This window comes from Falco biarmicus, chromosome 1, assembly GCF_023638135.1.
Source record: "Falco biarmicus isolate bFalBia1 chromosome 1, bFalBia1.pri, whole genome shotgun sequence".
Taxonomy (NCBI): Eukaryota; Metazoa; Chordata; class Aves; order Falconiformes; family Falconidae; genus Falco; species Falco biarmicus.
The window spans coordinates 66,470,338-66,488,544 of NC_079288.1; the positions used below are offsets into that span (position 1 = coordinate 66,470,338).

Consider the following 18,207-nt stretch of genomic DNA (forward strand, 5'->3'; position numbering starts at 1 on the left):
GTAAAGAGATGAAAAGAACCAAAGAAAAACTAATATACTGATACAAAGTTACTCTGGATAAGAATTATAGTAATGAAGAAGTAGTGTGTCAGCAGCAACACCATAAAGATTAATGATGAAAAGATTGAAATAAAGGCACTCTGCACTCCCCCCAAAATATCACAATTTAAGATGCAAAAGTAACGGATAGATGTTAGTGCCAATAATGGCCATTAAGCCAGAAGAATATTGTAAAACATATCCTTATATAAGGATACATAAATATAAATGCACACACACACCTTTGCACATACATGTGAAAGTTTTTATAGCTATTCTATTCTTCTTAGCTAATTCATTAACCACCTTAAGAAATGCTTCACTTTAGTCATCAGGTGGATTTTTTTCACCCTCATATCCACTCCTACCACCCAGTTATATATTTCTGGAACTAAAGATAAAGAATGAACAACCAAAATATGTATTACAAGCTAAAGAAAAGTATCTTTAAAATGACAAATTACTCTGGAAATTAAAAAAATATTAATATCTAGATAGTAGTCATAAGACAAATACTTTATAGCAAGTTTTCAAGTAAATTTAGGTTTAATTCTATTGTCATAGTCACAGATTAATGATCAAATATAAATTCTTATTCTTTTTGCCTGCTGTGTGACAGCTTCAAATAATCCTTGGATAGAGGTGACTAGTTTTGTGCAACATCACTGACTTAATATTGGTGTTTGACTTAATAACAGTATTGATACAAGCTTTTTATGTTAAATGTAAAAATGTCACACATTAGGAGAGCCAAAGCCATCGTATTTAACAAGACCATCTACAATCAAGAACCAAGAAGGCTATTCATTTCCCCATGTTGAATGACGTGACTTTTTTGCAATGTTTGCTATAATATACTTGCTAGTGCCATTCTTTAATCTACGGCATTGAACTCCATGTCCCACTTTCAGAAAAGTCTGACTAGAACCACTGAAAAATGATGCTATGCTTCTGGAGGGAGGTCATTCCAGATATTTCAGTATATTTCTGTCTCATCCTCATAGTAATTGAAGATTCACAAGACAGGTTCCTTGATTTTTATTTACAATGTCCTTCAAAACAGGTAAACTAAGCTAGTTAACAAAAAGTTAAGAACAACTTCAAATATGGATGTCAATTGTTTAGCTATCTTGAAGACACAGTGTTTTGATTTTAAAAAGTTAATCCATGATATCATAAGTAAAAATGTTACCAGTAAACCTTTGCTTTTCTTGGGGCGTTTTGAATAAAGTTCCTTTACTACCTTACATACCTGGAACTTTGAAGATCGTCTAGTATACATGTAGAAAAAAAAAATAATTACTTTGCACAGCAGAAAAGCTGAATGGAACCACTAATATCTGAATTACTCTCTGGTAGTCAACAGTCTTTGGACACTTTCTCAAAGAAGTTTGTATATGATCATGACACAGCTAGGAAGAAAAGCTGGATAATAAGTAGAATATTTTTCATTAGTCTTGCTTCTCTATTTTCATTTAATTGATTCTTAATTTCCTTTTTACATTCTGGATCCTTTCAGAACTACAAAAACTACTAGGATTCAACCTGCTAGGGTATGCACAGAAATGTGAAAGTATGTATTTGAAAACAATACTGGTTTAGGTATTGATTTTAACTTCTATTTTTAACTTTTTAGTTCAATGAGTAACCCCATCAGCAACAAGAAAATTGAGAAAGAACTCACTTAGCCACTGCCTCAACTACTTTTGCTTTCCTGAAAACATGTACATTTGGCAGAAGAGATAATGCAACTAAGAACAACAAAACAGAAACAAGACAAAATTTAGCCTTAATTTTGTAAGATGTATACTATAGCCTGACCTTTCATGCATTATAAAATATATATTATCAACTATTTAACTTCCTAAAATCACTAATACTCTTGACACAGAAGTTTTCCACTGACAGAGCTCTTCATACAACATCCAAAGTTTTGATCTAAAGGCCACCATATGAATTCATTTGGAGTCTTATTGTCAAATGAAATGTACTTGCTATCAGCCTCTTGAGTGATGCTAAGAGGGAAACACAGCTAACTTTATAAGGTATGATATTAACCAACAATTAGTTCCAACAATCAAAAAATATGGACTATTTTTTGTGATACTAAAAAAAAAGTCTAGCTTTCAGAAGAGCTACAATTCTGCCTACATAGTATTCTCCAGGCACTTAGCATATTTGATGACTTCTGGATTTTAATTGTCATGATGATGGTATTGGATACTAAGGGCTATTGTTCATATATTTGAAATATTTGAGATTGCTGATGAAACCCTATGCCCTGACACACTTTTCAATCTTTATTTGCTAATCTGTATATTATAAGAATAGGGATGAGAATTCCACTCAAGTAAAACATAAAAATTACTTCAGAATATCTAAATGCAGTCATGATTCATAAGACTATCTACACCTAGTCATGACGATAACAACATTCTTGCAGAAATTATCTTGAATAATTAATTGACACATTGCTAACAATGACCTACAAGTCCATGGAAATGAAAAGCAATCCTTTATAGCTCTGTACAGTCCACTAGCAGCGGTTAAGCCATTGATTCATTTCAGTGTAAATACTAACAGATTTGAAGGGGGCCAGGCCATATGTAAAATTTTAGCTCAATAGCTTTATAATGCAAAATTTGCACAATACTTTTGAATGCTTTGAGATTTTGTGAATTAGCTAGCCCAATTACAAAATAAAAGAAATAAAAGTAACAAGCCCATGAACAGCAGTTCAAACCAATTCACAGACTAAGCAGTTGAAACACAGGGCGTCAATGCCTTATCAAAAAAAAGCATAAAAAATCATACTACAGTGATGACAAATAGCTTGTAATGGTATTTGTATATTAGACAGTGAGCTACCTTTTATTCTGTATGTTTGCATTCCAGTGCTAAACTTTAAAGTCCCAACTGGCTGACAATTCAACATACATCCCAGAAACACATATTTAATGTCAATTTCCTAAAAAGAAGGTTAGAAATGCATTTGAAAATTACTTTTTTTTTTTCCAGAAAATGATCATAAATCTCTGAAATAGACCAGAGCAGAATTCCATACTGCATCAGGACTGAGAGAAACACCCAGAATTTAGTTTAACAGTCTGACATATTTATCATTATACTAAAATCTAAACTGTATTAAAAACTGCATTTCAGTACATGCAATGAGAAATTGGCTACACTATAAAAACACTGATAATAGTGTTATCTCTTCTGTTCCAGCGAATATAACCTCAAAGAGGAAGCTTCCTCTATTGACAATTCAAAGCCTTCTTGACTATTCACATTATGACTCTGACACTTGCATGACTGATAAGAGACAAAGTCAGAAAAAGTTTGAAGGTTACTCTTTTGTCTCCCTTGAAACTGGTATTTTTAATACCATCTAGCAACCCTTTTCTGACAAACTTTCTGTTGAGAAATGGGTAGATATTAAAATGCAATGTCTGTATGGTTGAAAGTGTTCTCCTCCCTATTTTTAGCTTACCAAATTAAAATAAAATCATCAGGAATAATGGAACTGACCTTTAAAATGAAAAGAGGAAGTACTGCCATTAGGAAAAGTATCTATACACACCAAGGTATATGTTAGTTCTGTTAAAAGATTGAGCTTTTCTAATTGTTTATATCTAGAATCTAAATATCAACTTGAATATGTATTTTTACTAAAATTTAAATCAAGAGTTATAGAGAATTATAAAAATATTAAAGGACTGAATATTTTGTTTGAAAGCCATAAATATGGGGAAACAAAAATATTTCTCTAGTATGACCTGTTAAATGCAGGAAAATTATATTCATAGCATACTAAGAAAATTATCCTCATAGCATATGAAAAATAAATATATGACAGAAGGGCCAGAATTCACCCACTGTAATACTTCTTAAAAATATGATAGAAATTCCATATTGAAATGTACAAAGAACACTATGTTTTAAAATTCTTATTATCACACATTAATAGAATTTAGTTACTAAGTTACTTTCAAAATTTCTCAGTTGAGAAAATGTTGATTTGATAATTAACCAAAAATTGTATCAGCCTTATCTGCACAAGACCTAAGGTTAAGTAAAGATGTAAAATGGAAGAATTCATTATAATTTCTCTGAATTTGTTGGCTGTTACAGACCCACCCCCATGACACATTATTTAGAATCTCTTCTCAACACCAAAATTGTTTTAGACATTTGGAATGAAAAAAAACAAAACAAAACAAAACCCACAAACATTTTACCCTTTGGTAGTCATATTTTCTAAACATTCATTCAATAAGGCATTTCCAATGTCAGTAGAAAATTACAAGATTGAAGAGGAAAGATCTTCAACTTAAGTAGACTTTTCAGAATACATATTTTCTCATCTGACATACAGTCTACCAAAGCCTTAAAAGTATGAAAGGAAAGCAGGCAGCAAAGCTTTTAAGTCAAGATTCGGAAGAGCCTACTGAAGTTGAGTCTTTTCAGGAAACAGAGAAAAGACCAGTACAGAGCTACTAAGGTAGCAACAGACATGACCCAAAGCTCTTTCTGCACATTCATTTGATGATCCATTACCAGAATGCGTCTGGTAAAATGTAAGACACGCCTCCTAGGAACAGGGATATCAGATGCAAATCTGTGATTGAAACGTCTTCATGGAAGCAGAGCCTCCAGCTCAACATTATCCTTCGCATCAGAACAAATTTCAAAATGTGACTGGAAGAATACCACCATTACTGATGTAAAGATGCTTATGTTGAACTGCTGAGGGCTCAAATGCTATGTTTATATTAGCAAGTAGCGCCTATTAATTCTCCAAACTTTATATCCAGATTATATACTTCTCAAGTGGTTCTACTTCACACTAGTTCCTCTTTGATCCCATGGACTGAATGAACCAGTAGCAGGCTGGAAGTGTAGCGGCTGAACTGGAGTCCACCTTCTGACTTCACTTCATGCAAAAGGCTCATAGCCCATGTGCTTTGTGTAATGTGAACCAAAGTACAGAAGGTGGGAAATAAAGGTGGCACGGGCTTCAAATGAGCACCTCTTACCTGAACCAAGCACAGATGCAGGTGAATCCACAGAAAAATGGAAATGAATACAAACTGAGCTTCAGCAGAACTTTTCAGGCTTTGGAGGAAGAGAACAAAGTTAAGAGAAAACCTGGGCCCCACTAATGGAGAAGAATACTAAAGAGCTGAAGAACTGAAAAACATTCCAAAAAAGAACTCTTCATGGTATACTGGAGAGTAATTTTCTAGATAGAATTGAATCAGATACCACTAAAAGCAGACCTGAATGATTGGTATGTGACATCTGGAAGATTCTATCCTCAGTTGCCCACTGTTTCAACAAGAAGCAATAATGTTTTTAGGGCATTTTTTCATAGAAGAAAGGGCACTGTAAAGACACAGGAAGTATAAAATAATTTCAGATAATACGACCTGAGTTGCTTCAGTAAATTAAACTGAAAGATGAATGGTAACACATTTAAAACTTTCAATTTAAGATTTTTACATTTCAAAAGATTTCAACTGAAATGAAAATTAATGAGGGAAGCCATCTACACTAGAAAAATTCAGTGAATTGCATGTTTCAGAGACTAGCAGTTTAAATAATTTTGAATCTGTATCCCACACATGTTAAAAATAAATTGATGACCTTCCAGGGAAGGATTCCAGACCTAATTAATAATCACAAATGGAATACAATGAACACCCAGAACTTAGAAAGAATAGTAAGAGACTGACTAGCAAATACATTTCCCTTTTAAAAGATCAAGAAGCTTAGCAATAAAATGAAAGTTGTCAGGAGGTAATCTGAGGTGGCCTCATAAATGAAATGAAAACAGATAGCTCATATTTCAGCCATTAAAACAGAGAACAAGTGAATAAGTTAATATGCAGTAAAGGGTGGTAATGACTCGATTTCTGAATTCTGTTTTCAGCAATGTTTATAATGAATAAAAGGAATACAAGGGTCCACAGCTGACAGAATGCATCTATACCACAAAAAGCTGAAGTAAAACTCAAAAAGCGGGATTCCAAAACTAGTACATAAATCTTAAAGCCTAGTAGCAATTTTATTTTTTTATGTCTATATTGTAGCCAAGTCTATCTGAGCATGTTAGAGTAAATCTATAGAACAACATTCATGGAAACTAAACACATTCTGGAATACAGGAAGTTAGATTTCAATAACATGAAATGCTTCTGAATAAATTTTGAAATAAAGAACAATTAAAACACATGAAGGACAATTAAACATATGAAAAATAAGATGAAATAAAGCACATTTATTACAAAGAGATAGATACCAGATTCATCAGGCACAATCTCTTTCTTAAGGTAATTAATCCTCTTGACAAAGAAAACATGCTACTGTTTCTCTGGACTTTGGCAATTCATTCTGTTACACGTAAAGCTGGAGAAAAATGACTCTGGAAAAACACTATAAGCAGGCTGAATAACTGGCTCAATGGGAGACAGAATAAGCTGTTTAAAAACACATAAAGAAACTCTAGATCTGGGGACTAATTTATTAAGTTTCAAGCTGATGACTAGGAGTGCAAAAATAGGTACTAATGAATTCAGCTGCTGCCAGAAGGGAACAGAGGAAAAAACTACCACTACATTACATGGGAAGAAATGAAGGTTATAAGCCTCAGAAGTCAGAAGGATTTCCACAAATAATGTTCTCATTATCTGAAAAGAACTCAGCTAGGAAAAAGCTATCCACTATATAAGTATGGGCTGAATATGATTAATTAATGTGATCTGCCTATTAAAAAATAAAGTCAAAATCAAGTTACAAAGTATTGCATCTGCAATCCACCCAACAATTAAGAGAAGTTTCATTTGAATACACAAGGTGGTACAACAGCACTGTAAAACAAATCAGGGAGCAAATCTCAATTAAAGTCAAAGATTTTTTATAAGATGCACTTGCCCATGACTGGGAAATGTACAAGGGCCCTCCCACTATGTCTTACTCACGCACTGTGAATTAAGCGTTAAAGTTATTTGCTGGATCAGAGCTATAGGAAATTGTGTAGATGGTCAAATGCAGAAAAAAAACCCAAAAACCCCAAAACTGGAAAAAAATAAGGGGGAAAGGAAAAAGAAAAAAATCTCAAATCAGTATTATGCATTTTGACAGGACTTGTTAACTTGGGAGTATATTTACGTTAATAACCCAAACTTACAGTGCTCTGACTCTCAAAGGGAGTAAGTTCCACCAAAAAGAGGCTCATTCTAAAGATATTAAATAGATCAGCAGATGTGTATTTGTCACTTATACCAGTAAAATCCAGGATTCTGCTGAAAGTTGTTTCTGGTTTGTTTGATTTTTTGTTTTGCTTTGGTTTTTTTTCCTGTTGCCCTCTTCCTTTTCAAATTGCTGTTGTGTGATTACTATTTCAGTTGTGCTGTCTATTTTCAGGATTCATTCTACCTTGTGCTATACCTGCTATCTTTTTTGGAAGGTATGTTCTTCAATTTATACAGAAAATAATCCTCTGAGTAACAGTGGTTTGAATGTCTCTCTAATCTTTTTCTTCCAGAATTTTTCCCTCAGCTTTTAAGAGGCTGGTTTGGAGGTGTTTCAATTGCTTGTTCTTCACTAAATGAAGCATTCCAATATTTTAGTAGAATTAGGGAAATAGAAGAAACAAGCCAGAAGAAATACAAATTAAAGTCTGTGTACTGTGTTTGTTTTTCCAGGTACTCAAGGTCTGCAAATCATTTGTACGCCTGAATTTAAGGGATGAGAGGGATATAGTGGAAAGATGACAGCAGCTAACACATTATGGCCCTTCTGTGAGCACTGTCTAAAGCGGCGTATACATTCACATCATGTCCTTGTGGTTCTGTATTTTCCAGAGATAAGTAATAATAATGCAAGTGATCAATTATTGGGATATTAAATGACTAACAGCATGAATTTAATTCAATTTGGTTCTTAAATAGATTCTTAAAATCCATTCTTAAACTGTGCAGCTGATCCAATACTTGCATTTCCACACTGTATCATGCTTCTCGTGAAATGCACATTCAGTATGTAAAGTAGCTAACACTGACAAAACTCTCTCTGATTCTTCAGTGCTACACAGAAAGGCTGCAAGTACTACTATGCCCAAATATTTCTGCAGACTCCAGAGCTCAATTTTAAGGTTTTATTTTTACGCATAAAGAATTTTAGTGGCAGTACGCCTACTTGTATTCTAAAGACAATCTATGTCTTTTTTTCCCCCCATTTCCAGCATTAATGTCTTAAATGACAGCACTGGACAAGATCAGATGGCGTTTATTCACTCATTATACCAATAACTGAAGTGTTTCCTGTCTACAGACAAATAAAACAACAATTGAAAAAACAATTTTCAGTTTAGTTCTACAACTCTGGTATTTAGCCACAGAAAAGACTATGGAACGATTATCTGACAAGGATTACTCAGTCTGATTAATATGAACTACAGAATTATGAATGTTCAAAAGGCACATGAATATAATTTTTGCTTGGAAATATTTTTTTAAATATTGATTACATTTTAAAAATTCATAGACCAAATTCTTCTTTCATTCCATTGACCTATATTAGAAGTGTGAAAGGCTGGTAAATTCAGGCAACTTCCTTCTTAAATGATAACACTATTTTGTCTTCATGTGGAGCATTCTGCTATGTTAAGTGACCTGAGAACCTGTGAACATGAAGGTTATTTCCCTGTTTTGTTTATCGCTCAAAACCTAGATTTGCAAGAACTTCAGTAAAGAATTCTCTTTAATTTGCACTGTTCTTAAAGTGCTTCAGCCTCTAACAGCTTTCATATAAATATTATCAATAGACTTTTAAGGGGACCAGTGAGAAATGCCTCCTTTTTTCAGTACAAACATGTACACAAGAACTACCATCTATTTCTAATAAATGAGAAAGTTTAATTCTTTAAGTACTGAATACTAAGAAAATGTGAGGTACATTAAATCTGCTCCTCAACCCACTTCTTTGAATCACATTAGCTTGATGCAAGATGCCTTTAAAACATGTAAAGGTCAGATCAATCTCAATTGTGTTATGCAGAAGCAAACTCTCCTAAGAAGGGCTCTAGACCAACTTTTCTAACCAATACACATGGCAGTTCTGCAATGGCTTTTTAAGTGGCAGACAGGAGTGTGCTTGTCTAAAGGGTAGCGCAAAATGAAAATAATTCCTTTTTCTAAAGTTTGTGTGAAGTCTACTCCTGTTGTGAACTTGTTTCTCAACAATGTGGACATAGAGTTTGAATCCTGACCAGCAATCTGGATAGAAGTTAAATCCTCTGCTCCTCAAGCTCCAAGGAAGATGGAGCAGTTGGAAAATAGCAATTCACTTTCAAACATTTTTGGTGACTTTTTTCATACATATAGCTTACCACATACACAGCCACCACAAGGCAATTAACTTAGCAATGGCTGCTTCGACATATATGCATAGATAATGTAACAGCCATGTAAGCTATCCTTGTAAGCAAAATCTAATTGAACTAATATAAAAATAATTAAATAAATTGAACTTTTCACCAAGATCCTAAATTCTAAGACTAGAGTTTGCACAGTAGAGTATATTCTAGAAAATCCCAATAGTTTAGTTTGAGTTTGTCCTTTGGTAATAACAGAACAGCAGAAAGCTTTAACTTTACACACATGTTGTATAGCATTTGTGATGCCATAAGCATTACAGCTTCCGTAAGTGTAATCCTTGAAATAGCTTTTTTATTTTCAAGATACATTGCAATGAGTAGAACTAAGAAGATGAAAGTATATACATACATTCAAATTCTTTTATATTTACAACCATTGTAATAAACAGAAGTAAAATACCATCCATTGCAAATTACATAAATAAACTGTATAAATTAATCTCAGAGATGCAAAAATTCAGGAAACCAGATCCTTAATTTATTTGAAGATTTTAATTGTTTGTTCTAAAGTTAGACCAAATTTCATTTCTGCTACTGCAACATTAATGTACTAAAAGACAAATGAATATATACATGTTCCTGGGATATAATTTTCAAAGGTGCCTTCAATAGCTCTACTGTTATAAAAATCAGTAGTAATTTTACCACTGACTTGAACAAAACAAAAAACCCTGTAGAAACCCCCCTGCCCCCCACAAAACCAAACCTGTTTAACCCAATAGTCAACCCTTGCGTTTACCAGAGCATCTATTGTCACATCCTACTCAAAGTACAATCTTCCCAACTACCACTGTATTCTATTTTCATTTTTGTATAGAAATAGGTTTTGCCTATCCGAGCACACTATCAGAAGCAAAACCTCTTTTTTTTGAGGTAAAAGTTCCTCTTTTACCTGAGTTCAGACAGGCAGTAGAGAAAAAAAGGCTCAAGAATAGGACGCTAAGTCTCAAAATGAATGGTATGAAGAACGATACTGGCATAATCATTAAACTTGTGAATGTCCATAATTCTTCAAAACAATTTCTAAAGAAAATAATTAAAACAGGTATGTGTGCTTGTCCTCACTATATTATCTACAAGATCTGGGTCTCAACATATGTTTTAAAAAAAATGTTATTAATGATTCAAAGAACAGAAAACCAAAATACAGATATCCTGCCATTTTTTGTCCAGGAGCAATGAGAAATATCTGATATTTAAAAGGTGGAATGTATAGGACTACTCTGCTGCTTTTTAGAGGCTTAGAAGAACAATCTGCATTTACAATAATACTTTTTAGTTTACCTTTTAATTTAGTCCTTAGGTCTTATTCTATTGCTTCTTCCTTCAGGAACAGTCAGTAAACAGGAAAGGTTAGCCAATGAAAGGGATTAGTGTTGGTAACAGAGCTAGATGAAAAAAAGTGTCAGAATAATTGTTGTTTCCATGAAAGCATGCAAAAATCATTTTATATTTATCAAAATTTCAACTAGCAAATTAACTGTTGCCTTGCAGATTTTTTTTAAAAAAAAAGTATTAAAAGTTCTTTATGTTCAATAAATAATAACCACCATAAAAAGAATAACTACCATAAAAAGAATCATCACCATAAAAAGGTATCTCTCTGAACCAGAGATTATGGGTGCATTAGTCCATGAAGGACTGTCTGAAGTGCGCTGCTTCATTTACATTAACACACTCAAATGCACGTTCCTTCTCTTGACATTGTTCACAGACATAAAAGAAATCTAATCTGTTACGTTGAAATGACAGCATTAGCACTTACTAGCAAAACTGTATGGTGAGGGTGAGGCAAGAGCTCTCCAATGGAAAAATGGACCAGGTCTCTAACTCTACATGGCTCTGCAGGATAAAAAATATTTTGATACTTGCTTAGTAATTCACAAGACAATTCCCAACTGCCGAAGTTTTACTTCAGCAAGAGGAACATCTGCACCCTTGTACTACAGATCATCTTTCTGCAGGGAACAGGAAGATTCACAAAATAATCCAGCTAAAGCAATGAAAGACTGTGTTGTGCAATAGGAAAAACATGGCAGAGTTTTTTCCTCTCTCCTTGCTTCTCCACCCTCTCAAAATTGTTGAAAATTTACAAGATTTTAGAAGAAAACAGCTGTTTAATACCTACAGGAAGAATGTCTGCACAGCTGTATTCAGAGAACAGAATCTATACAGCAAAAAATCTCTACGACTACTGCAGGCTTTCTTGTTTCCAGTGTGGATACTGTAGTGATAACATAATAGTACTAGTACCACTAGCAGAGGTATGCTGTCAGGATCTCTGGAGAGGTATACTGCTGGGCTAAGTCAGTGTTCGATTCTAGTTAAGAAGTTAGCTAAATCTGGTTTTACTGAAGAGAAGGATAAAATTTACCTTGACTGTTCCTGAGGAATTAAAAAAAAAGAAAAAAAAAAGAAAAGGTAAAATTAAAGGAATGATATGGATAGTCAAACACTGGAACAGGTTGGGAAATCTGTAATCATGGAGATATTAAAAACTTGCTTAGACAAAGTCCTGAGCAACCTGACCAGTTTTGAACAAGCAACTGGACTAGACAATGCTCAGAGGTACCTTGCAATCAAAATTATTGTATTAGAGAAGGCTCTTACTTTTGAACATCTACACAACAAGTAAAGTCCAGGAAGACAGAAAAACTAGATTCCTACTTGACACTCAAGCTGGGTTTAAGGAAATGTCTGGTTTTTTCTAGTAGTAACAGAACAACATGAACAGGTTTTTTCCCTTGTGTCATTCTGTTTTTCTGTCTTAAAAAAAAATAAAAAATCTGTATTTTATTATCATTCTATCTTCAAATACTTTATAACTTCACATATTTGAGTTCTTCCTGACTTCTGACATAAAAAGAGCTGTTCTTTACAAAACAATTATTTCAAATGAAACTAAATCGCTTCTAGGAGCCCATCTACACTTAGCAAAAGGTGGGTGGGGGGAGTGGAGGCGTGTTTGTTAGTTGGAAGTGGTATCAGTCAATTAAAACTGGATTTCTGTTGTTACAAGCAGCAATTAAAATTAACTTTTTTATTATTATTTTATTGGATTTTATCATGATAAACTAATTGCTGCCTGATTACTTGTCTAGAATCCAGTTTTACTTGATGGGAACATGCTCCATCTTTACTCACCCAAAACGGCAGTACTTGCAATACAATGGTACTATATGAATTTTTACACATGCTTCAAGAATTGACCATTTTAAGAGTTTAGAGATTCTAATGCCTTATTCTGAGCAACCCTTCTGTCACAATCATTTTCTGACCTCCTATTTTTTCCACTATAAAAAAGGGTACCAGATACTGTGTAAGGTTTCCCCCTTTTCTAATAGCAAGGTAGGAATGTGTTATACAGGAAGGCATTGAAATGCCAGCTACAATCATCCTTGCCAACTCAAAAATTAGGACAGTTGTCTTACAGTTTTCCAAAGACCAGTTTAGACATGATTTGCCCATTTGTTAATGTGCTGACCTGTTAACAGAATTAAGATTGTTTTATAGTAGCTCAACATCTTACGCTGCCAATTGTTGCTTTTAGACTAAATCAATACAGAAGCTTAAATTAAAGGCTTAAGAAACCCTTTACTAGGTTTAGCTTCTGAGTGGACTCACTGTTTTGATAACCACAGGAAAGCCATTTCATTAAATACACTCATAAATAACCTTAAATAACCTACTTCTCATTTCTATCAAGCATATTGACCCAAATAATTGGCTATTCCAATAAAACATTAAGCATTTTCAATAGCACTATGGTTGTGATTATTGTCAACTGATGCACCAAAATATTGCTGTGGTCTAAGTGACACCAATCTGGATATCATGTTAGATATTGACATAATAACCTATATGAACTTTTTTTTTATCCAAAACAAGACAAATATATCATAACATATGACACAGTAAAGTGACTTTTCTATATATTGAAACTGCTACCAAGCAATATGGCCCCTTTCAGAAAAGTCATGCATTATAAATACAATCTTGGTGACTGTACTTTAAAAACACGCTTCCAGAGAGATTGAAGGCAAAAGGACAATGTATTTACTGTCACCTAATGATCTTGAAAGGGAGAGTCATTCGTTAAAGCTGTTCCAGGAATCATTTCCATTTATTTTAATTAGACTTATATGAAAAAATCATGTCAGAAAACACAGAAGCATATCATTTAATAAATGACATTTTGCCCTGCTTAGCAGTAGAAGACAAATGTGAATTAAGAATCTCAATATTCTAAGCATAATTTTTTTACAGAGTACCTTAATGATATTAACAGTCAAATATATTTCTCATTTAGCTTCAGAAACATACAGATTAGTACGTACATATCAATAAGACCATTAAAAAAATTGTATTTTAGAGACTGCTCCTGAAAGATCAGTGGTTGTAAAACTGAAAGGTACGTAGAAAAAAGGAAAACTGAATAAACTCCACAACTGATCAAATATTTATATTTGATCTGATATTACAAGGTGTTCTATCTAAAAGATCTGCTAATCAGATATAAATTACTTCCTAAGGACATAATTTATGTTACCTTTAAGCAATTTTAACAATTTAAAATATAAGATGTAAAAAAAAAATCTGATTACTATAGTGGCAATTAATACCATTATCCACCTCACAAAGCATCTGCTTACCTACTACCTGACAATAAAAATATTGTATTTTCCTCTTCACACAAAAACTTTCCCAACTCCCAATAATTTCTTCTTGGAGAAGGAAAAAAAAATACAAGGTTTCAAAACCATCTTAATTAAATATTTTAGATCAAGCTTGTCCTTTGTCCTGTTCTCATTTACAGCAAACTTTCAACCATTTTAAAGATGCAATCTTGAGCATAATGCACAATAAAAATGTTAGAATTTGTACAAAAAAAAAAAAAAAAAAAAAAGCTGCTAATCCCTGGATAGATAAATGCTTTCTTAGCCATTGCTGCTATTTGTTTAAAAGCTGATGAAAAGCTAATGAGAATTCTTTGCTATTAGGTCAATTATACAGCAAGAGAACTACCTCTGCAGAAGGCTCAAAAATACATAATTGCTTTCTCCAGGTCTCTATTTGTCTCACTACCAGCTCTATACAAATCAAGCTCTTAATAAAAACTAGAAGTCTCCCAAGAATGCTTATATAAAGACACCAATGGGATGTTTAATTTTCACTCGCAATCCTGGTAAAATAGGTACAGATTTTAGTGTCACGCAGCCAGTAAAGGCCTAAAATCATTAGGCAGAAGATGGACAACTTCAGAAATACAAAAGATAAACAATGTGTCAAGACAGAAGACTGGCACCAGCTTCATCAACCTAAACTGGAACTGAAATAAAGAACAGCAGTAATGTGTGACTCTGCTTCCTACATAAAAACTTGGTACTGCTTTCATGTGGACACAAAACCTGAAATTAGCTGATGGCAATGGGGAATAAAGGAAATAACTGCAACAACCTCGGTAGGAGAGCACATCAACTTCACAGAACAGACCCACCAGAACTACAAAGATATGGTTTAAAAGCTCCATTCAAAGAATACAATCATGGACTTGAAGCAGTTTACGTAATCAAGGAAATAATCATAAATGCAGTGCACTAGCCAAACATTTTAAGAACCAGTAATGTTATTTGCACAAGATAATGGCAACCAGTATATTGTGTTGTTTTAAGGGAAGCAAACAAGTGTCTTTTCATCTTGTGAAAAAAAATATAGGAATTTAAGGAAAAGAAATGAAGTGTCATCTAAAATTATGACAAGAACAGAGCAAATAATAGAAGATACCTGAGGCAAGGAACAGTTTATAAAGACAGAATGTTATCACTTTCAAAGTCTGGTGGCGTATCAGGCTCTATAGCTAGTAGAGAACTGAACCACTAATTCCTATGAAATAAGAAAAGCTAAGAATTAGTACATATGAATGTACTAATGTTACAACGTAACAATAAAACAATTAAGCTTTGTGAGCTATTTTATGCCTCCTCTTAAAAACAGAATTTTGCATGGCAAAACTAGTAACAAAGTTTCAGAGTATTACATGCAAGTAATCCTTGTACAAGATTGGCATGTAAATTCAGAATTGGTACTATATCTTAGACATTGGAAAGAAAGTGAGGAGTTAAATTTCATCCAGATGTAAAGACAGCAGTTGCTGACAATGCAAAATGGTGTTACAGTGAAATATCATGGTTGAATAACTCTCACAGAAGTGTTAGATAAGCACTTTTATGACTTCAAATTCAAGGGAACATAGATAAGTGATAGAAAAACACAACAGGGAAATGCTCAGTAGTGTTATTTGGAAAAAAACCCACAACCAAAGCCACAATGTAAAAAAGGTAAAGGTTTATAGAATACTTATTAAGCTTCTAGCACTGGTAAAAATCAGAGCTTTGAGTTACAGCTATACTGGTCAGTGATACCTTAAATAAATCAGGAACTTGGTGATCCTGCACCTATACTTTTTTTTAATTCTTAGAATCTGACTGGTTTTACTTACTGACATAGACATAGCTCCAAGGAGGTGAAAGTACTGATGCATATGAACAAGGAAGGAAAGTGGGTCAGAGGCACAAAATAACTTACCTGAAGTCATATAATGGAGCAAAACCAGAAAAGAACATATGTTGACTAATACAGTAGGTTAGTATCTAGAACTTAAAACCATCTTTATCATTATTTTCATTATTTAGTTGTGTATGATAACACTCCCAAACTAGTAGCTTTTCAGAGACTCAGATAGGATTCGAGTTCACACTCTGAAAACTGAGACAAGATGGCACAAATTCAGGAAGTATTAAAAGGATATTTTAAAATTATTTCATGTAGGGTATGCTTCAGAAACCAGTCTTTAAGAAGGGCAAGATATATAAAACAGGATATGGTAAAAACTAATATGTCACAAACTGTGATTTTCCTATGCAGTATTTCTCCTTTCTGTTGTTCCGTAGGAAAGCATCATAAATTTAATACTGCAAGGCAGCAATGAAAAACTCTAAATTTTTATAAACACAATGTTTTACGGAGATTATTTATTACACTATCAATTCTACTTCCACATAACAAAGTTGACAGATGGAATTATGTCATTTTATGACAGCAATATGCTGCAACATTCCTGATAAAAAGCAGATCAGTAATGAAATTCGAACCGTCATTTTTGGCTACTCCAATTAAGACACAACACAAAGGGAGCTCCAAATTATTTTTTGAAGACATACATCAGTCTCCTTTAACTAGTAACGGCCAAAGATGAATACCGCCTGACAGGCCACTAGTTACAAAAAAGCCCCCTGACCACTAAAGTTCACTGCAAGTTTCATAGATTCCATCCCAACAACTTGCTTAAAAAGTGGTAAATAACAAAGAGTGGTAGACACTAGCCAAGGTCCTCTTTACCTTGTGAATTCAGGGGAGACAGATAATGACAAAATAGCCAAGAGCTAATTTGAACAATGTGCCCTTCCAACTCAAGCCAAGTTTGAAAGAAACCAATTTCAGCAGTAAGTATGCAAATATGACTATGAGTCAATTTTCTTACTCCGCACATAGCAGACACCCAGGGCCTGTTGAGCAATCCTGCATGGCAGTGGGATGCAAGACAGGATGTCCCCTTGAGTAGGGACGCCTCTCAAGGTTACTCCTCAAGGCTGAGAGATTCCTTGCCACAAAAGATTCTCAATAAGTGATTAATTAGCATGCTAAACTGAAATCTTAGCTAAGTGGTATAAAGGACTGATTGTGCACATACAACCCTTAAGATATAAACTGTTGACCAAGCCTGAGACTAAGGCTGGATCTAGCGGCACCTAAACTCCCCTATGAGAAGGAGTTTAGAATGCAAGGACACCCTTCCTGAACCTCGTGACTCAATGGGAGGGTCTCCCTGGCAGTTTGGTCTTAACCCTGACCTCTGTGCAGTAAACAATTAAGTGTACCTTTCCATCGAATCTTGTTAAACCACTGTCACATTTACTATCAAACTCTGTTAAATCGCTGTTTTATACCAATAAACATATTGTTGCTTCCCTTTTATGAGTGAAGTGCACCACTCTATGTGCAACAGCTTCTCAGGACACAAAGAGAGTTTCTCCTTCTGAACTCTGATGAACATTTGCTAACTGGCGAGCAGGAAAGAACAAGTAAGAGAATTCCTTCAAAGTCAACAGTAGCAGGATGTAACAATAATTTTGGTTTTAGTCAACTAGTGGTAACTTCTTAGTAAAGCTGATAAAGAATTTAAATTGAAGTAAAGAGATATAGAAAAAAAAAGCATTCCATGAAGTTCTGTGGAAGAGTTACAGGCGTGACGAAAAATGGTACAAAGCACATCAAAATATTTGCCAACTCCTTTTCCAACTAAAATGCTCAAGAAAGAGGAAGATAAGAGGTTACAAATCTCAAAGGTTTGTGTAAATGGAGCTTGAAAAGAAGGAAAAATAAACATGCTTTTCACTTTGTAGAAACATGCTCCCTCACAAAAAGACACAATATCCATTTACCTTTGGGGAGTGGAAACTGTGTGGTGTGGAGCATTTTATAACACATTCACTACAGCCGGATAGAGAAAATGTTGAAAAACGGCCACCCATGTCATTGCTCAAATCAAAGATTATGGCACTTTCCTAACATTTGAAGTTCCAAAACAGATTCTGCTTGCAAAGGGAGATTTAAGATTCTGACAGACCGACACAATGCTATGGAACTTCAATTATTTTAAATTGTAG

General features: G+C 34.0%; 1 protein-coding gene across 2 annotated transcripts in view; it reads right to left on the reverse strand.

Annotated features, from left to right (window-relative positions):
- TUSC3 (tumor suppressor candidate 3) overlaps positions 1–18,207 on the reverse strand; it is a 137,927-nt gene that overhangs the window by 46,994 nt on the left and 72,726 nt on the right. The window lies entirely within an intron of this gene.